Here is a 22031-nt window from a genome sequence, read left to right as displayed (position 1 = left end):
AAGTTAAACTTCAGTTGTGTAGGAGGGTCTTCTACAACATGGTATGCCATGTTTAAATATACAGTTTTTGTACTGAGTAACCTGTTTATTTTGGATCCTTGCTGTGGTTTGAGCTTATGTATCTGATTAATGGATTAGAAGAGGTGTAGTAGCTTTATGGGCTTAGATACCAACTTAATTACTGGCTTTTAGCATGCAATCTGGTGCTTTTATTAGCATGGTATATAGAGAAGTAATGAGCTCTGTTTTGCATTATGCTGTTCAGGAAAATAAGTGGTAGTCATTACGGTGGGTGATGCAGATTTTCTGCTCCTTCAAAACAAGTTGGCTGAAGAAGCAAAGTTGGCTTTTTGAGAAAAATGAGTGAAGTCTTACTATTTTAAGGCATGCAATATTTTCAGTTTAAGGATAGGTGGATATACCTGTTGGAAGTATACTGTCTTTGCTCTGTGTAGCCCTACAGTAGAATTTTTGGATGTTGTTAAGGCAATTTATAAAGAACTTAAGATATCAGCTAAATTGTTGCCTGTGTATTTTTATTGAATATCCTATTGCATTCTTTTTGCTGCAGTTCTACAGAATAATTCCTAGTGCTTTTTAAGCTCTTAAGTTTTAATATTTTCTGTTCCTTGGACATTTGACATCATCTAATTGAGGCTCAAAAAAATCACAACCTTTTCTCTTATTTTGATCCACTTTTACCTGTAAGCGGCTTGTTTAATGAGGTAGTTGTATTTTTTTCAGGGGAAAGAGTTGCTAAATTGCTGCTCAAAGAACGACTTAATCAAAACTTATGATTTCAATTTTTAATTCACCTGACAAAAACATCCTGAAGAGACTAATTGCTGTGTCTTCAGACACAGTATGCACTTCAAACCATATGTAACTTCATTTTATTTCGTTACCAGAGCTATACATTATAGATGTCCTTACAGTAGCAGAAAAAACTTTGGAAGAAGTCTACATAAATTTAGTCTGACCCATGCTGTCCTATTTTCTTTAAGAAATACTGTTTGAAGGTCATTGTGAAGTGGTCAATAATTAATAATATAGCTGTCTGTTGTGGAACTAAACCTGATTACACTTGATGTGCCTTCTAGATCAGTGTTTCTAATTCCCAAGATGTGCCTCTGTATGGAACACTGGGAAGAAGCTGTTCTCTGACTGTGTATTTTTACTTGGCTCATTTTTGAAACAGAACTTCCAGAAACTCTGAAGTTTTCTAGCAGCCCTGCATTTAAATTATGCTGCCTGAGAGACCAGAGAGGAAGAGATCAAAGGCTCCATCTCGGTTTCTAAAATGCTGCTTTCTCTTAAACTCTCCAAAAATTCTCAGTAATTCTCTGCAGCATTCTCTAGATGAACCTGAACACAGCTACAAGTCAGACTAGCCCCAAAATTTCCGTGTTGCTAGGTATGTCCACTCAGTCAGCAAGATTCATGAGTAGCTCAGGTGAAAATGTGTAGGAAAGTACAAAGTACTGTGAAACTCATGTGACCCAGCTTGTATGCACAGTCACATGCTCAAGCCTTGCTGTAATTCTTCCATTACTGGGGAGTTCCTTTTCCTTTATGATGAATCTTTCCTTTCCCATTCTTCTCAGAGGTAAAGGTCTGAATTTTCTTTATTATCAGTGACTTGGATCACTGGTTAAACACTTCCTACCAAGGGAGCTCTCCTGTGAATTTGCTTGAAATGACATGATAAAATATTGTGAGGTGGGTTCCCATTAATTTTTCTTGTTCATGATTTTACTTACTCTAATCACACCTAAATGGTAACTAGTGGATTGATAGTAAGACTGAAATAGATGTTGATAAATATATTAGTATCCTTGAATAGTTTGATGTCTGTAAACAGAAGAATTGTTTGCTTTCAATATTCCCCAGTACAAACACCCAGAATAAAAAAAAGTATACCAGCTGGGGGAAGATGTGGAAATTGAATACTGTAGACAGACTACAAGTGGTTAACTACCTAAATCTAAAACACTTCCAGTAACCTATGCTACTTCACAACTGTATATTCTCACTTTATTTTGCAACTCTTGTACTGTATTCCTGGCTTATTTAGAAAGTTGAAAAAGCCCTCAGAGTACTTGAAACAATTCCTTTTCTCTTCCATTTGAAGACTTTATCAATATTGCTGCTGCTTTCACATGCGAATTTGCAAATTTTCTTGCAGAAGGTAGTAATAGAGACAGACTAGCATGGAGTTCATAAACATGTGTGCTCTTCCCTAACTTTTCATACTTGTATCTGTACATGGTTTTGGACAATGCCTGAACTTTAAGTCACATTTTTTAAATGAATATTTACGAAGATCTTGAAAGAGATCATGTAAGTTCTCAAAACTATGCTGGGAATTAATGTTTTTTCTGAGTGTGTACAGGTGAATGATGTAGAGTTGGTCCTATTAAAATATTGATTTGATCTGGAAACTTTAAAGGCCCATTAGTCTTATAGATGTGGACTACAAATGGGTCTGGACATTCTGTGCTGAAATTTCTGGGAAATTACCACTCATTTCCTTTAATAGACAATGATTTGTTGTCCTCAGTTTTTCTCTCCTCCCCCCCTTGTTGTTGTTTTCTGCAACTGAAAGCAATTTGAATTAGTACACAAAATCAATGATTTTTTAAATTTTCTTTGCTAATACTGTTTGTGTTTCTAATGTTACTTGAATTCAGCAGGGGAGTTGGTGTTTCAAAGTGTCTTTCTTCAAGTTGTCTCTGGCTTTTATTGTTCTTTGTGTGACTTGGAGTCTGAACTAAGAGTTTTCAGTTACATTATGGTAACAGAAATTCTGAGCCAAATATTTATGAATCTATTGCACAACGCTCCAGTTCGGAGCCTAGAGCTGAATACAATATCACATCAAATTCAGAATCCTGGCCTGGGTGTTTGAAAGATTCAGAAATGATAGGCGTTTTAACTGTGGACTGATCTTGTATACAAGTTCATCATTAGAATGCTTTTTTTCTTTAGGTTTTGGATTTCAGAGACTTTTAGCCTCAACTCCTGTTAACAACTGATGTATATCCAAAGCAGGCAAAACAAAATTCCCTGAAGCTTCCAAGTTATACCCAATATGATGTAAGGAGAGAAGACTGCTGACATATGTTGACTTCAAAAATACAAAGCACTAAGCTTGTGTCACAGAACATCACAAACTTATAGGTGTCTTTCAATACATGATGTATAGACTGAGTTCTCTTCCTTTCCTGTTTTGGAAGGAGTGATAAAATAAAATATCCTGGAGGTCACTTTGTAAAATCTGCTTATCTTCCCTTCATAATCTCTTAGCATAAGGGAAGATATTTTTCTTTTATTTAAGGATGGAGATGTTTAATTTTATCCTCCATTTTTTTCATACCATGATGGAGACTTGCCACTTTTTCCAAAACACTGAATAGCTGTGCAGAGATTGAAGGAGAACAGTCATTAAAATGCACATATTGCATGTGGTTTTGTCAGAGGCCTACAGGATTGTGGGTAGATGACTGTTTGATTGGCATGGTATCTTGAAGTTGGTGTGACCTCAGGGACTTGAGAGAGCTATCCTTACCTGACTTGCATGAAACGCTATGCATTTTTATTACTAATGAATGAAACGTAAGTGCTTCAGCCCATGGAGAATAAAATGTTCTTCACTCCTATGTTCTGAAAATCCCTATAGAATTCTGGCATTTCAATGTGAGTTCTTAAGTGCCAATGACATCTCGGGGGATCTACAGCTGTGTGTATATGGAGAGCACACAATATTGGTGCTTTCTTGTATCGAACCAGCTTCAAAAACTCAGTTTCTTGGCTAGCTCGGGTGATCACATATGGCCAGGTCAGGGAGTTGCAGGTGCTGAATGCTGCTATTTATTATCTTCACTGGTGTAGTAGCTAAAGGAAAAGAAAATTGAGTGCTCACATAGAAATTATGGTAATATAAAGGGTACTTGGAACATCCTGTTGGCTGCCAAATAGTAGTCATTTCATTCACCATCCACTTGTGTACCTACAAGAATGGACAGCAGTGCAAGCTTGCTTCTTCAACATCAGTTTGTGTTGCCAGAGCTTGTCTTTTGCATTCCAAGGTGTGCTAGATGGATCACTGTGGAGCCTACAGCATGTCAAAATGTCAAGGCTGTTAACTAGGGGCTGAAAGCTACTTAAGTGGACGCTGAACTCTTATAACAGGAGAGCAGTAGAAGCATAGGCATTTGAACTTGGGTTATAATGGAATTGAGCAGTTTGGGATCGTGTAGAGTGGTTAATGCAGTAAATATTTGGTGATGGAGATAAGTATGTCCTGTCAGAAAAATTTTGACTAGCTTTAAACATAAATAAGGCTACAAGAAAGGCACTTTTCAGATCTAGCTATAGCTGTCTGAGTTTAGCTTTTCCTTAATCCCCTGAGATTTAAATAAAACCAATGAAATACTGAGGATTTTGTCAGTTTCTGGACTATGTACTATGATCACACATTAAAGAACAGCTCACAAACTTTCTCATTGAGAGGTTTCTGGCGTGACAGGCTTAGTAGTCTGAATATTGCATGTGTTCTTCATGCTTGTGTTGCCTTGAAAGTGGCAGCAGGAACTAATGAAGAGAGCTGACTGATTATTGTCATTCCTCAAGTGTCACACTTTGACTTACTGTGCAGTAGCATGCTTTGCCTTGCAGGTTTATACATTAAGAGAAACTTGTCAACATGATCTATGTCCTGTTAGTATCTAGTCATCTTAGCAAGCAGAGATGGGTGCCATGTGAGAAGGCTAAGACCCTATAATTCAGCAAGACAAGAACAGCCAAAATACCTTCTGGATTAAATACTTGCTCCGCAATTTGTGGTTTTTTTCAGGGCTTTAGTGACTGAAGTTGAAAAGCAGTAGCAAGTTTAATTTATTCACTAATATATTTGTGCAAAAGATAATTCGAGGAACTATTTTCCTGAAGTTAGAGTAAAAAGCAGCTGGTTATTTGAGGCAAAACCTCATTTTCACACAAACAGTTTTCCTCTTATTATTTCCTACTGTTATTTACTATCTGTTTTCAGTACATGAATCTTGTAGAAATGTGAATCATAGGAATTTTTCTGACATGGGGCTCTTTCTTTCCCTACTCCCTCCCATATTACAGTGGGTTATTGATTCTGACAGGTGACCAGGAATAACTTTTTCCTGGGCGGAGATTAAAAAAAAGAAATGAAACTTAAGTTTTGGAAAGTAAACGCTATGCTGGTCCTTCTATTCACTGTAGTTCTGATCCATAACTTGCACATGCACACGAAACTAACACACCATACCAGTCTATTGTCGGCTCCTTACATCTTTAAGTCATTTCTTAGTGCCCTGAAAAAAACAACTGCACCTCTGAAAAAATATTTGTAGGAGAGGATACTTAAGGAAAAAAGAAAGAGGTAGTACTTGGTTCATGTTCAATATTATAAATTATGATGTTCATTGCTGTTTCTGACCATGTTGTTTTTGTGGTTTTTTGACTGTTATTTTATTTTATAAAGACTGCCTGTAAGATAGTTGCAAGGACTGCCAGCTGGGATTCTTCCTATTATCCCTCTGTGCCACACTTTGCTCAACATATTACAATATTTCTGCAAAATTGCTGAATATGCTTCAGAGCTGAAATATGTATCTGAAGACTTTTTTACCATAAATGTTTTCTGAAAGCTTCTAAAATTGTACTTTAGTGAGAATCAATGTGATACAGGGGTAGAAGTGTCTTCTGTTAAAGAAAATTTGAAGTATTGTTTCCAAATCCACAGTTAACACTCTGTAAAGAGTACTATATTATGATGCTGTCAAAACAATGAACAACCCACCCATACATCTCTGTTAGATACTGAAGTTCTCATGACCACGAGTCACTTGAAATATCAGGTATTCACAGATACTGGACATTGGTTTGGCAATATGTGCAGAGCATATAGACTGATTGTTTAGTCAATGCTGTAATATTTTGAGTGATTACTTCAAAAATGCCTGTAACTACTTCGTTCTACTGCTGAAAAATGCTAGGCACCTAAAAACAACAGCATTTACTTGAGGAGTAGGACTTGTGTTAATAACCCTATAACCCCTATCTGCTGTGTATCATAACATACCCTTTCAGTAACTGGTAATCTGTGAATTACTACAAATTCATGTAATGTCTTACTACTGGTTATGCACCACTAATGTAGGTCTCCCAAACCACACTTTCTACAGTAGTAATTTATTTCTGTGTAATTCAAATAAGTAACTTTACTCAGTTGTTGCCACACAACCAATCTGCTTCACAACTGGGCAGACTAAAGTAGAGTAGGCAGCTACAATTTTCAGAATCCTTTTGTGTCACAGGCATAATGGTACCTCAGGGGTAGTGTGCTAATCACAACAGAGAAATTGTTCAAAAATTTATTGCAACTGCTTAGTTTTTAAGTTTTCTTTGGGAAGTATTAAATTGAGTTGCAGCATATACAGTTATGTGGCTTTAGTGTAACTCTTGTATGCAGTCTCTCCAGTTCATTAGTAGCTCCCTACCATTATTAAAGCCTGTATAGTGCTGATCTTCAACACACAGGGTATATTAATACTTTCATCTGGCACGCTCTTAAACAATTTAAATAAGTGCTATTAAATAAACTCCCAGAAAGCATCCATTTGGTTTCACAATACCTTTCTTACTGTTTTACAGTAACATTTGTGGAATCCTAAAACAGTTTGTCTGCAGCATGAGTTATTTTTCTTAGTTTAGTATTTGTGATGTAAAGCATATGCAGACTGACTTACATCAAATCTTCTTTTGAGGTAGCTTGTTAAACTAAGGTTTATGAAATCAGATAAATACTCATTTTTTTTTTTTGTGTAGTACAAGTAAATATAGAACAAAACCTTGGTGGCTTCCTGCTTGCTAAGATGTAGCTTCTCTCATCAGCTTTTCTAGACTCAAAAACTGCCTGTTTAGTACTTTGATTCCAGATAGATTTCAGGGCTTCCTTACAGACCAATATGTACTGGGAGAGTAGAGACCCAATATTGTTTTCTGAAGCTGACGATTGCTTGACCTCCTGCACTGTGTATAATAGCTCCTTCAGCAGGGTCACTTCCAAAAGGTATTTGTAGTTAATGTCCTCAGGGGATTCGAATTCTCCTATATCTCCAGCTAGAAGCTTTTCCAGCAGCCAATATCTTAAAGATATGAAAGGGATTCTCTGAAAGGCTCTTATTAATCTATTAGGCATGTTTAGGCAAAGAATGGATTTTGTTTTTCAAATACACAAACTTTAGCAAAGGTAATGCTAGTGCTAAGACCTGCAGTGACTGAAGCAAACAGTTTATCTGGTAACAAGATAATTCAAATGTCTCTGGAGTGGGTTTGAGAAGAATACATTCCTGCTGGTGGATGACAGTGTGTGTTAAAGATGAGCTTTACTGGATGCAGATGAGGACAGGTTAGAACAATCTCTCATCATTGCTGTTTTTGGCTGTTTGTTATTTATATACTTACATTATTTAGTGGTCAATACTATATAACTTGAATTTTAATAGTATGCTTGTACATCAAGTTTTTACCTCTTTTGAAAATGTATTTTTGTTCTATTTGTGCAGCAGGCCTTTTGTCTTCCAACTAAACATATGCCACCTAGTGTGACAGCAGTGCCAGACCTTGGGATGCTGTAAGGGGGGGGGCTGCATGCAGGGCTTGGACCAGTGGCTGCCCAAGTGCAGGCCACTGGGCAAGGAGATGGCTCTCTGTTGCTACCTCTGCTGGCTGAATGGGGGACTTGGGATCAAGTCCTGGAGCACCAGCTGCATGCTTCCTGTGCTGCTAGATTGCAGCTGAAAAAGGGAAGAGCATGGCATAGGCTTGTTCTCTCAGTCCAAAATCCTCTGATGCTGGCAGAGGAGAAAATTAGATTGTGTTTTTCTTCTATGTTATTTGCTTGGCCATCTCCTGTGGGTGGAATTGGTTTTTCCTCTAAGCTCTATTTGCTTGCATTTTTTCATTTTATTTCTGTTTTTCTCCTCCTCATGGAAGTAGCAAACAAACTGCTGTCCCTTTTCCCAGTGGTGTTTTCTGAGCATGGCAAAAAGAAAAAGTAGCCTCCTGGCTTCAGTAAAGCTGTTCATATTATAAAGGGTTTTCTGACTGAGAACTACGGAGGAGGTAGTTTGAGGATTTTGTTGTAAGAGTCTGCCATGAAGTAAACACTATACAAGGTGGCACTAAAAGTGAAACATAGCCTTGATTTACCCAGGACTAAAATAGATATGATGTGTCATTGCAATTGGATGCCAGAGGAGGCTGCTATTCACGTTCAGTGTTTCACAGATGACAGTGCTATTTTTCTTCCATAAAGAAGGACTTATGTGAGTTTACTTGTGCCTTGTCTAGCAAAATAAATCAAAACATTTAGACTGCTATCAGAATGTTCTGGCAAGAACAGGATTAGCACAAATAAGGTACACTTGTTCAACTTCAAATCCTAGATTTTTGCAAAAGAATATCAAGTGTGGCTTGCAAAGGCAGCTTGAATATGAACAGCTGAGTTACTTGCTGGTTTTAGTGCTTATTTAAGTATACTTAACCACAGTACAAACCCTTATTGCTCATATGCAAGTCCATTCTGTCTTAGCTAGAAGATAAATAAAATTGCTGTATATGGCATCAATGTTCTAACAGCTTTTCTGTTGAAGTCTTCACGTAATATAAAATAAAGCTGAACTTGTGCTTTGCTTCTTCAGGGGCTGATTATTATGACAATTACTTGGAATAATTTATACCTGAAAATAGATTATATTTTGCTTAGAGGTTACATGATCACAAATTCCTGTGATCAAAGTTAAAATGGCACAAGCCCTGATTTGTCAGACATTTTACAAGTGACTTAAATTGTTGGCACTGTGTTAGATCTCAACTGCAGTCCCTCCCTAGGCTGGCATTGCACCAGGGGTTACAGCCAGGCTTTCTGTTACTGCTTTACTCAGTTTAACAGTAGAGACATATTGATGCAGAAAAATGTTAGAATAATTTAATGGTTATAATAAACGTTATAATAAACAAGCAGTAATGGTTTTTCCTGAGAGGAAATCCTGCTTTATGAATGGAAGAACTGCTTGAATTTGGTGATAAAGTTTAAATTGTCTTAGAAATTAATTACTAATGGCATTCTACATATGAGGAATGAATTGTAGTGTTTGCATAAGGTTGTAGATAGTGAAGAATGTATAGAGAATTAGTAAGGATGTAGACTTCATTTTTGCGAAAGGGCATCTTGATGCTTTTCTAGTGCAAGTATAACGATACTGTGGAAAAAGTTCCTAATGTGTGGTAAACAATCTGTAAATACATGGTCTAAAGCAGAGCTAGAGACGAAGAGTAGGGAATTTCTTGACTGAATTTTCCCACCCCCTATTTTTCTTAAATCCTGATTGAGTTTCTTACTCCTTATGAGATTGTGGAAGATAAACTTTAAAGAAATGGGCAAATGGAACTTTCCTTCTGTAAAACTAATTTAATTAAATTTGTTAGGTGCCAAGTCCATGCCTATTTCCTCTGTAGAAACAGTGGAATCTTTCCTGAACCTCACTAAACTAAAGGCTTAGAATTGCAGTCAATATTCAATTAAGGGAGTTGTAATTCTGTAGAACTTAACCTATAGCAACAGAACTGTTACAAGGCTGTATGTATCAGGGGGCTGCTTATTCTGATGCCTGTGTGTGGTTTTGAAATAACGCATTTTTTGTTTGGATCATGAAACTAGATGCTTAGTTTAGTAGTTTCAATCAAGGACTGGTATTTAAATGATTAGAATATGAGGGCTAAAGCTCATTGCTCTAGCAATGAGTAGAGCCCACTGAGACAGGTAATAAGGAGACTTTGAAAAGTGAGAACACAGTAGAAATGACTAAAAGACAAAAGCAATAGATTAAAATTGAATTTCTTAAAACATTCTTCTGAGTGAAAAGCCTGTAAAGAGCCTGTAAAAAGTATGTCCAATAGAGTGTAACTTTCTATTGATACTGAATATATTATACCTCAAAATTAATTAGCAGTAGGACAATCAAGCAATGATTGTGACTTGTCAGTGTGATATTGCATGCTGCTTGCAGTAGTTAGTTTCCTGCATTAGAAAATATGACTAGTTTTTGCCAGGCTTAGTCTTGAACTGGAATTAAGCATTTAAAGCTGATGATAGTATTGTAGTACCCAAACAGAGTTAAAACTTTTATTTTAAATAAGTCTCCTATATTTTCCTTTCAACATATGGGAACTGAAAATTTGTTGGCTAAAGGAGTCTGAGTTCTTTGATACTAATTGCCAGCTGTATGCTTCCAGAACTTGATACAAACCTGAATGCTTGTCCACAGAGGGCTTAGACTTTAACAAAGAGATATTTCTTCAGGCTTTTTCACAAACAAAACTTTATTAGACTTACCTGTTATATCTTGTGAGGAATAGATGAAATAATTTTTGAAAGCTGATGGATCTGTTTGCAGTGCCAGGCTCACCTCCTTCATTTATGTGATTAAATATATGCTATATCCTAACAAGTGCTCGTTGTCAAGAGAACATATTTTTTTGGGTTTGTTCTTGTTTAATATAGGTTTAGATTCAAGCTGATTTTCTTAGTATAGTCATGTCATGAAACAACAAATACAAATAATTTTGAATTTGGATTTCTGAAAGACAGCATTCGAAGACATATTTTTTCCTTCTGCGTTAACTTTAGAAACTAAATGGGTGTTCAATCTAACAAATACCAAAAAATATTCTTGTAATTGAATTACCATATTTGTATTATTTCTAAAGAAAGTAATTTAAGGTTTATGCTCTTGGACTTTCTTATTTTGTGGTTGCCTTGTGTATCCTAACCTCTCCCTACCGTGGTTCTACTTCATGGTGCTGTGTGCCTGTGGTATCATCATGAAAGCCAGTTTCTCAACCTTGCTTCACTTCTTTCTTTGCTGTGCTTGTTACTTAGTGGAACAGTCACAAATCCTTCTTGATTTTTACCTTCAAAATCCTCCTGATACTTGAACCTGTTGTGGTGCCTAGAGGCATTGTGTAATGTTACATGTTATAATTTATTAAACTGAATTTTGTAACTTCTAGTATGCTCACTGAGCATGATTAAGTGTCTGAATGTTTTTTTTTGTTTTAAATCTGATAGACTTAGTTTTGAACTTCAGAATTTGCTAAGGTTGAAGGGCTTGAAACAAAGTTGTTTTGATTACAGGAGTCTGACTACTGACTAGCAAATATACAGCTCAAAGTATGAGATCCACATTTGGTGTGTAAAGACATAATTGAAGTGAGTTGTCAACACCACTTTTGTGACTGCTACTAACAGCTTACCTCGGGGCCTTTTGTCCTATTCCCCTGTTAGTGTTGATCATGCAAAATACTAATATCACAAAGTGTTCCTGTGTGCTAGAGATGGGTGTACAGAATTTACGTCAATATCATTAACCTTGACATAATGCTTATTTAAAAATCTTTGTGATAAATAGAAAAGCTGTACATTTGTCTTAGGGATTCTGGGTGAGAGATTTAAGATAACTTCTCTGGACCAGTTGAAAATGCCATAGAGGGCTGAAAGAGTTAAGGCTTAGAGGTTATTTTTAGGCAATTGCAAATAAAATGGATTAAGCAGCTGCTTAAACAACCTTATTTTTTTCTGCATGCCTGTATGGTTTTGAACCTCTGTTCTGTATTTGAATAATCTCACTACTGAGAACCATGTCCAGCTTGTTCTGCTGATGGCTACTAACATGGGTAAGATCAGACGACCTGAGCTGCAGTGGAAAATACTTGTATACTTCTAGCTATTTGATGATTGTCAACAGAAGGTTCCTGGTAGGAATAGTTGTGCACTGTAGATAAAAAGGAATTGCTGGTGACCGGGTGAGCATTTAATGATGAGCACCGATTCAGACATGTAATGCCAAAAATCTTCTGTCACACAATTTTCAGACTCTGTTTAACTCTGCAGGGGTAGATTTTCCCAAATGAGCAATATGACTGTTAACTGGGGGGGGAAGAAAGGATTTTTTTTTAGGTTATTCTTTCTAGCTGATTAAAGTATACCTCTGATCACTACTTCAATAGTTCAGTTTCCTGAACTCTGAAAGCGTTCACCACCTAACCCACCCATATAAACGCAGTGTCCCTAGTACTGCCAATGGTGATGATGATAGTTGGGAAGAATGAGACAGACTTTGTTCTCCCCTGCTAACTGCTGAGCTAGTTGGCTTGTCACATTAACTCTTCTCTAATTCAAGTTATAAATTTATTTGGTTAAGAATTGCTGGAAAACATGAGATAAACTGCAATACATTCCAGAACATTGTCTTCTTTAATCATACCTGTGTCTATAAGGTACAAATCCAGACACAGAGCACCAATAGCAGAAATTCTTCTGGGAGAGGATGAGAGCAGCTGGTCGTGGGCTCTGACCTGCTGAGCTATGATTTTTGGATTAGTCATCAGAGAGCCACTGCAGGGGATTAGTCTGACTATGAAATAGTCTTTTGTACCTAGATGGTATCTGATTCCATAGTCCTCCTGTAGTTAATATCTGACCTGTAGGGAGACAACAAAAAGCAGACAGCTTTGATAAATGCCATTTCTAAAAGAGTAACAGTGTTTGGGAATGTATGGCTGTTAATAAGTTCTATCTACAGAACCTCTGCTATTTCAATTAACAATGAATTTTCACATATTCTGAGGAACACATTTTTTCTTCAACTAAAAATCTGTTTCACTGAATGTGGTATCAGTCTGTTTTCTTTGGCTTTCAATCTGCTTGGTGGATAATCATGAAATAGGCTCTGAAAGTATTTGAAAATCTGCCAGCAGCTGGTTCAGATCTTATCATGTGTCTCTAATGGTTGCATTTTATCGCAAGCTTTGTGGACACCATATTGAAAAGCTTTCCTTATCTAGAACTTACGTGGTATCACACTACAAAACTCATAGAAAAACCAGAGTGAACACTTTAACCCTAGCTGAAAAACGCAGTAATTTTGTTATTTGGGATAGGGTTTCATAAGGCTGGCAACATGTTGGGCCTGTGAATTTCAGCTTTCTTGAGGTCTAATAATACTTATTTGTGGCTTGTGGCTTATTTAAAGTTGTTTAGCTAAGTTTATCTACTTAAATTATTGGTTACAGTAGTAGCATTAAATACATAACAAAGCAATATTAAATAGAATGTATGTATTTGTAAAGCATCATAAAGAATGAAAGTCTTACATTACCTTCAAGATAACAAACTATATTAACAGCTCAAGCTTCTCACCTGAGCATGTTTTACAAATGTAAACCTGTTAAACTACAAAATCCAACGAGATAGCTATGGTTCTTGCTATAAATTCTTGGTTCTTTACTGTTTGGAAGGATGTTGGTCTTTCAGTTAATTCTTATTAATCTCAGGAGATCTAAATATTCTTTATAGTATTTATTATTAGACTGAAAATAATTTTGCTGGTGTTCTTAATATTGTGAAAAGTGTTTTTGAAAAAGAACCTATTTTAGGGACCAACTTGAGCAACTTAAAAAGCTACTGCGAAGAGAACAAATAAAAGCAAGCTGTCAGTTGCATTCATAATGCATTCATAGTATAAAGATAACTTACATTCTCTATGTATGGGGTAAATGTGCCTGAAGGCTGAGCAAAACAAATAAATCATTAAGGCAATATTCCATCTTCCAGTGATATTAATGTATCACAATTATTTTTCTTCATTTTGCTGCTTTGTTATGTAGTGTGTTGCTCAGCAATTAAAATGTGTAGTTGAAAATAGCAGAATCTTGCTTGCTCAGCAGAAACTTTTTCATGCTTTCTGTTTTCCTCATGCGTGGGTCACAAATTGTGTCTTGAAGCTAGAGCTAAATAACTTTTGAAATAGTTCAGCCAGTTAAATTTAGTGGAAACCTGAAAATTTTGCATTTGTATCCCAGATTCTCACAATGGTGATTTGAACAAAAAGTAGTTGACTTAGTCAAAAAGATTTTTGTGAATATGTGACATGGTTTCATGTGAATAAAAAATTGTAATGCTTAGTGTTTGGATCCTATTACATATGGGCTGTGATAAACCTCGCAAAGCTCTTGGAAGGGTAGGTCTGAAGTAGACTGGATGAGCAGCATGGACTTTCATTTGTGTCAATGTAGCTTTCTGCAAACTCAAATGGGGCTTTTTCAAGTTCGTTGTCCTGTTTCAGAGATTAAACATGCTGCCTCTGATTTCAGGATTAAAAAAACCCTGGATGTTAAAGTCCTTTGAATAAACTTATGTTGCTACAACTAAGAAAGTTTTAGCTACCTGATGTTCAGATTTGTTCTGCCTTCGGGGGACAGTATTGAAATACATGGTTTGTACACACTTCAGAAAACAGAACACAGGATGCTTTAAGTTGTTTCACTGCTTCATCTATAGTTCATGACCTGCCTTGTTTCATGCTCTGCTTCAGAACTTCAGCAAAAGCTACTTTAGCTGTATATGAATCAGAGCCTTGACACCTGCAGAGGTAAAAGGTGATCTTGTTAAAAACTAAGGTCTTCAGGAAGAGTAGAGCAGAGATGTTGACTGAGGGTTTTATTTTGTTGTAGGTCTGGGGGTTTTGCTTTTCGTGTTTAGCTAGAGGGGAGATGCAGTTTTAAAGTACAGTCTTAGCTTTTTTGGAGAAGTTCAGTTGCATTCAGCCCTGAAGTATCTTTATAGTGCTGGTGAAGACTAGTCCTGGAACAGCAAAGCTCAGAGAAGCGTAGGGAAGGGAGTAGACCGTGTGAACTCTGTGCTACCACCTCTCTTGCTGTTGGCCTGGGAGGTGAGTTGCCACAATATTCTGGATGTGTGCCTGTGTTAGACCATGGCAAGGACTGCATAATGTGTATCTGAGGGTGACATAAATCATACTGCCTTGGTAAGAGGTCTCTCCTCAGCAGTTTAGCCTGTAGGGCTTTCCACTTCATTTAGAATGGCTTTTACCCATTCTGTACTTAAGGCAATGTGGAATTTCAAGATCACTTCCTTGTACTTCACTTTTTCATTTGTCTGATGTAGTAGTTCTTAGTTATTGATGGAAAGATAGCAGATAAATACTTTTCAGTGGTCTAATGATTTCTTTTATCTTTTGGTTGAACTGTTTTGGAGGCATTACATGTGTCTGAAAGTTTATTGTCTGAGGGTGCTGTAAAGAAAATCATGTCTGAAGCTTGTAGACAGCAGAATTAATTTCCAGATACTGCTGGCTAAGGGCAGAACTATTATAAGCAGTTATTTTTCTGTGTTTATCTGTGAATTATGGCCATGATTACTTTTAGTGAATGAATAAGGAAATCCTGTTGTTGAAAGTACCTCAGGTTTCTATTTTTTTTTTGTAAGTTACCTGATAGGGATACTTGAAACTTGGAATGCCCTACTCTTCATGAGTGAACATTGAAATGGAAGGAATTAAACAGCACTTATGAGTGCAGTTGACCATGATCTCTTTATAAAACACTGTAGATGTTAGCTGAAAAATTGAATGTAGTTAATGTGCTAATTTCAACAGTTGGTAGAAACGTAATGGCTTAATGGAAGTTATTCTAATTTCTGCTCAGTGGAAGGATTTAATGCAATGGGCTTCTTAGACAAATAGTCACACTGGAAAAAACAGTATCTGTGACAAAGTTGGAACTCCCTGTGAGACCAGACCTGTGTGTCAGATATCCTCAGAAGTATTTCTAGGAACTGGGTGATGCTGGCTGTGTAACACAACACAGGCTGGTTTGTCCCTGTCATCCAAAGGTCACAATAATCCTAAATACTCTTTCTGATTTGGTATGCCCACAAAGGATATGTGCTTTCTTCACCATAAGACAATTAGCCAATAGAAAGAAGTGTGAAGATTTTTTTTGTTCAAGTATTTTGTATCAATAAAAATAACAAGTTGTCATTTTGCTCTAAAATTCTAATACATCCAGTTTATATTATAAAATGTTAACTTAATGATGTGCCATTAATTTACAGAGCTGAAAATTATTTTCAGCAATGATATCCACTGAAATCTGGAAAAACTTAGTTGACTCTGGTCAGCATTCCATCTCTTCTGGTTTTGCCAGCCAGTTGATAATGTCTAAACCACAAACTTTAATTTATACACTATGGTTACTTTGTTTTATTCATCCTAAATTCTGTTCTTGATCAGAAATACAGAATATCTTTCTTGAGTATTGTAACAGTCTGTGTAATGAATAAATGAAGAAGTAAGATTTAGGAGTAAAATGATATGGTGCAGTCAAAAGCCATTGACAATGACAGTTCCAGGTGTTTAAAAAGCTAAATCTAAACTGAAGCGATTGAAGCAGGAAGGGTTATGCTATGATATGAATGTTATAAACTGAGTGTACCATGGGATGCACTGATGTATAATACTTGCCTACAGCTTACATTAAAAGTGCTAAAATGGAGCTCGTGTTTTAGTAGTTGTCTGAAATTTTTGAGCTCGAAAATCTTGATAATAGGGTACTCTTTGTAGTCACCTAGTAGTGCATAATCGGAGATGTTGGGGAGAACCTCCACAAATATTTGGACAATGGTTACACTAAAGAATGGGCAATTAGCTAGCAAGCCTCTTTCCATTTGAGGTTTTGTAAGCAGTATTTTCCAACTATGATTTAACTTCTCTTAAACCTGGACTAATTCTGTTTATCTCCATGCATATTCTACTATTTCAAGAAGATTCCCTCAGGTGATTTTCTCACAGGTGCCTGTAGAGGAAACAAGTACTACTTGTTTCAGTAGTCATGTTGAGTGTGTGGTTCAATGCATGAATTGCTTCTCGGGGAGAGTGCATCTTTTTCAAATATGACTGGAGTCTATTATAAATAATCAAAGCAGTCTTCTGGGAATGTTTTCATCGTGCATTTTGACATTCTGCTGGAATGTTTCACACATTGTACTATTTATGTTTGAATTTTTCACTTATGCTTTGGAGTAAGAATACAGATTTCAGTTTCCTGTATTTTAATACTTTGCGTAAAGATGTATGTCCTTTTAGGGCATATTAATAATGATCGTTAGGAATCTTGTGGAAGTAAATCTAGCAACAAAGGGAAGCAGAGAAATGGCAGGCATGTATATCATGTTGGTTAAATCACAAGTACTGACTGTAACAACACATTATGCAGAGTAGTTTGATCTTGTAAATGTCAGCAAATTGCAAAACAGTCTGAGCAAAAAAGATAAGCTTATGTAATATCAATGGCCTTAAGTGCTGATGTTGGTAGTAAATATCATATATGTGAATATTAGTTATGAGTATATGGTGAAAGCATGCTAGATAAATCAGTTGTTAGCAGAAAAAAGTATTTCCAGAGTTTGGAGGTATTAGGCTTGGATATTACATATTTCGATATACCTAAAGCTTTCAGTATAAAAACACTAATCCAGTACGACAACAATTGGGAATGAAAGACATAATGTCCTTAACACACTGTGCACCTGGCACATTGGTCAGCACAGTATGTAGTTCTGAACTGAAGCGTAGTTTGTGTATCTATTGCTCTGATTTTTCTCTCTGCTGTACACTGTTCTTATTCAGTGTTTAGCTCATTTTTTATGTAACTGCTTATGCTTTAATATGATCAACAAGAGCAGATAGACCCTGTGAGTTAAAGTGAGTGGGAAGCAGAGTGTTAAGGCTTGCATGTAATTCTGGCAAATATTTGATAAGTTTCAAGAACATCTGTGTTAAAGTTCTGTGCTAAAGAAACTTACTGGGTTAATTTGAGGCTCTTCAAGTAGCCTCTGCTCAGTTGCAGAAAAGACAGCAAAAGCAAGAAAGACTTTGTGGTGTACAGCACTGGATCTTCTAGAGTGAAGAGCAGCTTGATGAATATGGTCCCTTAATGTATTTTTTTATGACTGCCTTTAAGGGGTCAAAGCCAATATTATATAGAAAAATTGCTATTGACCCTAGAGCCTTGCTTTTTGTCCATCTATTCTAAATTATTTCCCTCCTGTCCAGCCTGTGTGTATGTTCCTTGTGACTGCTTAATTACAGTATATCTGACAGATGAATAAACTAAAGGAACCTAACTTGATGTTCAGATCACTAGCTAAATTATCAAGAGTTTAAAAGTTAAAAGAATGCCAAAAGTTACATTGCACATGTATTTCTTGAAGCTGTTCCTTTAGACATTTCTTTTCCCTTGCACAAAATTACTTTTGGGCAGCGTTTTTGAAAGTTTCTCCTGTTTTTGGCTTTCTGATGCATTTTTCAACAGACTTGACCCAGCCACATTGAAGTACGTGGGAGTCTGAGTTGTGCAGCTATTAGCTTTGAATTCTGCATGCAGAACCTAAGTAGGTTCAGAACTATTTTGGCGACAGTGTTTCAAGGCACTGGTATGAAATAAAAGAATTTGGCTTGTTGTTCCAGTCCTAAGACAAGTGAAGTCCTCATGACAGTGACTGATATCACTCTGCAATCCTAATTCATTTCTGGGCGAAACAGTGAAATTGAGATGTCCTTTAAAAAACCACTGGATTCCCTGAAATCGTAAATTATGAGTTCGAAGGGTAAAAAGAATTCTTGTTACTTCCAACATATGCAATATATATTACAAACCTGCTTCTGTGAGAAGTTTTGGAAACATTATTTAATATATGAGAATATTGCAGAACCTGTGTAAAACTTGTGATTTCAGCAGGAAATGTGAGGTTTTTAATTTATGACTCTCAAAATCACTGTGGTAATGATACTGAAGTCTGTAGTTTGGAGCTAGGATCAAACTAAAGAGAGGAAGAATTTACAGATGCTAAGGGAACAAAATTCATCCTTGTGATTCTGTTGCCTGAGTGACTTGTGTAAGCAGCACACAGTTAAAGATGATGCTGATGAAAACAGTAAGATAGGAATAATCTAACTGCAACTTTGAAAGCAATATATAAAAGGAAGAGTTTGATTTCTGGTTTTGCTTGAGCACAGTTCCCTGCAGGGAGACATGTAAGGTGCTGTGGAAGTAAAAAGCAAGCTCTTTTGTGTGTTGTGTATTGACTGCTCTTTGATGGAGTGATCTTCAAACTGATCTGATGTTCTGTCACGCTTCAAAAGGCTCCCTCTCTTTTGCCTTAAAGCAGCACTAATAACAGTTATGATAAATGGAAAAGTTACTTCTAATATATTAATCATGTAACTAAGAAATAAAGCTTTGTCAGACAAGAATTTTAAGTGTTGTCAGTCAGTGCTGGTTAGTGCAGGCTTGGAGACTTCCTGAGCTGATTTCACACATATATAGTCTGTACATACTAATTTGAGTATCAGGTAACTTCTATCTAATCACATCATCTGTGCCTAGACCATGTACTTTTATTTTGAGATCTAAAAAATGTTATTAATTCTGTATTAGACCTAAAAGTTCAGCTAAAAATACAGGCTGTCTCACGGATTTGATTAACAGTACATTGAATTTCATATTCTTCAACCTCTACCCCATCTAAGAAAGTATTAGAAAACAAAAAAACCTTCTGAAAATACTTTCATCTTAATCTCAGGAATACTTTGGGGACTTTTTCATTAAGCAGCTGCTTTGCTTTTATTCCTTTTAGTTAAATAACATGCTAGACTCATTGGTCCATGATTGCATACATAAGAGACGTTCTGCTGCTTTGTGGAATATTTGCCTGCTTTTACGTCACTGAGTCTACTGAAAATGCTTTTTATGCTGACAAATACCAGAAGAGAAATTTTCTTTAAATTGCCAAACATGGTGACTTAAGTTCTGTACTTGAAAGACAGAATTAACTTTTGAAAACTTACCCTCCCATTGCTGCTGAAGCAGAACACTGAATGTATGAGATGTGTAGGTATTGAAACACAGTCTGCACTAGGAAAAATATTACCAGATGCTGTTTTCATAATATTTGGTGCAGGACTTAAATATAAAATGTAATGTCTGCCAGTTTCCTTTGAGCAGACACTGTTTTTTCCAGAATGCCTACATTGTCACATTCACTAACTTGAATCTGGCTTTCTGTGAATTAACAGGGAATCAAGTTTCAATCAGTTCTGTTTCGAGGAAATTTCAAATGACTTTGCTGTTATGGCAGGAGTGCAACTCGGCTGAAAATAGTTTGTGTAACACCCAATTTCTTGGAAGCTCTCCCATCTGTGGGGCATAGAGACATGTTTATTTTTGTGGAACAAAATCCCCTTTTCCTTCTTGTGTCTGTAGAACTTAAGCAGGCACTTAGTTTTTTCTTCTACAGACCTGTTTGTATCAATGACTGATTTCTTTGCGAGATCCAAGAAAAGCTGCTAATGCTTACTTCAGCATATACCTTACAAATGCATAAATGGATTACCTGTTTTCTGTCCTTGGAAGGTTGTTCAGTCTCTGATATGTCCTACTTCTGAGTTTATTACAGGTGGTTTTGCTTTTGGATGAAATTGTTCCTGGGGTGATTAACAACCAGTATTTATGTTAGTTAGCCTTTTTCTTTCCCTTCAGGAAAGGTGTTTGAGTTAGAGGCTCAGCAGTTACAAAAAAACCCCCACCTCATGTCTTTTTATTCCTTAGACAAACTTGTGTGCTTTTGAAGAGAGAGGTGCTTACATCTTCTATTCTTCATGATGGTTATGAGTTGGGACTTTTCCCAGCAACAGCGTTCTATTGTGTCAATTGTAAGAGGGGCTGCAATCCCCATGTTGGTCCTGGTTTGCTTGCGTGGCCATCAGCAGCCCGCTGGTCAGCTTGGAGGCACTACTTCAGCTGAATGGGTGCTGAGCGGGGTGAAGGGGTGCAAAGGTAGCTGCCAGAGATAGTGATTTGAAGTATTTGACAAGAGAAGACACTTTAAGGACAAGTGTTGCAGAACACATTATTTTTGCTTAATGACAGCAAGATGCAACTTTTTGGAAAAAAAATATGAGATGAACTTTTCCAGTTTCACAGCACGAACCAGTTGTGTGCTTGACTTGGATACTGGGAAGGAACAATGCTGCAGGACTGCCTGATTTCCAGTTTTATTCTCCCCTTTTGTCTGGCTGCATTTCCTCTTATTTGTATGCTGCTTTACTCTCTCTGTAAATCAGCAACTTCTTGTTCACTTGATCTTTTGAATGAAGTGAGAGTGCTGCTGTGTTCCCAGGTGGGGCACATAACCTTCTGAGGACACCTATAATAAGTCAGAAAATAGTGATCTGACCATGCAGAGTAAGTTCTAACCAAGGTTAGGAACAGGTCATAGAAGCCTACAGAAGGAGAGTAAGATTTAGTATGTAGTGGCTTTTACTGAAAATAAGAGCATTTTGGGGCTTGTGTTTAAAATGATTAGGTAAACTTAGCAGAAATTTTCTACTTTATTGGCTCAAAACTGGGAAAAATCGCTTCTGTTTTCTGTAAGGTATCTCTAGCCTGTGGCTGCTGGTAGGAGCTGTTCTCTCTAGTCTGTCAAACAAAAACAAAGAGCAAGTTGGAAGTGGAGAAGAGGAAAGTGAAATGGGAATAGAACAAGGTCGTTTTTAGCTTGGCATACTGCGTTCAGTATGGATGTCCTATACTGTGGGGTAGTAAAATTAAGTCTTCCCTCTGCTATCTCAAATAGGTAAAAAGCATTTTAAGAGAGCTTGGGAAAAGTGACTTAGTGCTGCTATATTGCTTTGTGGGTCTGAATTATTCACTTATCTAAAGGTTATTTAGTAATTATAAAAAGATACTACAAAATAGCATAGGTACAAAATAGATGCCTTGATTCTTGTCATTGCTTTCCCAAAAGGAAACATGGTTCAAAAACCCAGTTACAATTTCCTCAGGGTACCTGCATGCTAGTTTTCACTGCTAGCATCACGTAAGATTGACAATGCTGATAACAAATGAGAAATGCCGAGTGATGCAGGGAGCATGCTTCAAGGAATATCAGATACTGCTCTCTCAGAACTTGAAAGATCTTAACCAAACTTTCATTTTGCACCCAATTTTATGCTTTTTCAGTATTGCCTTGCACATTTTCTCTCATCTGCGTGAAAATGTGAATCTGATCTGAT

This window comes from Opisthocomus hoazin, chromosome 9, assembly GCF_030867145.1.
Source record: "Opisthocomus hoazin isolate bOpiHoa1 chromosome 9, bOpiHoa1.hap1, whole genome shotgun sequence".
NCBI classification, from domain to species: Eukaryota; Metazoa; Chordata; class Aves; order Opisthocomiformes; family Opisthocomidae; genus Opisthocomus; species Opisthocomus hoazin.
This window is presented reverse-complemented; position numbering follows the sequence as displayed.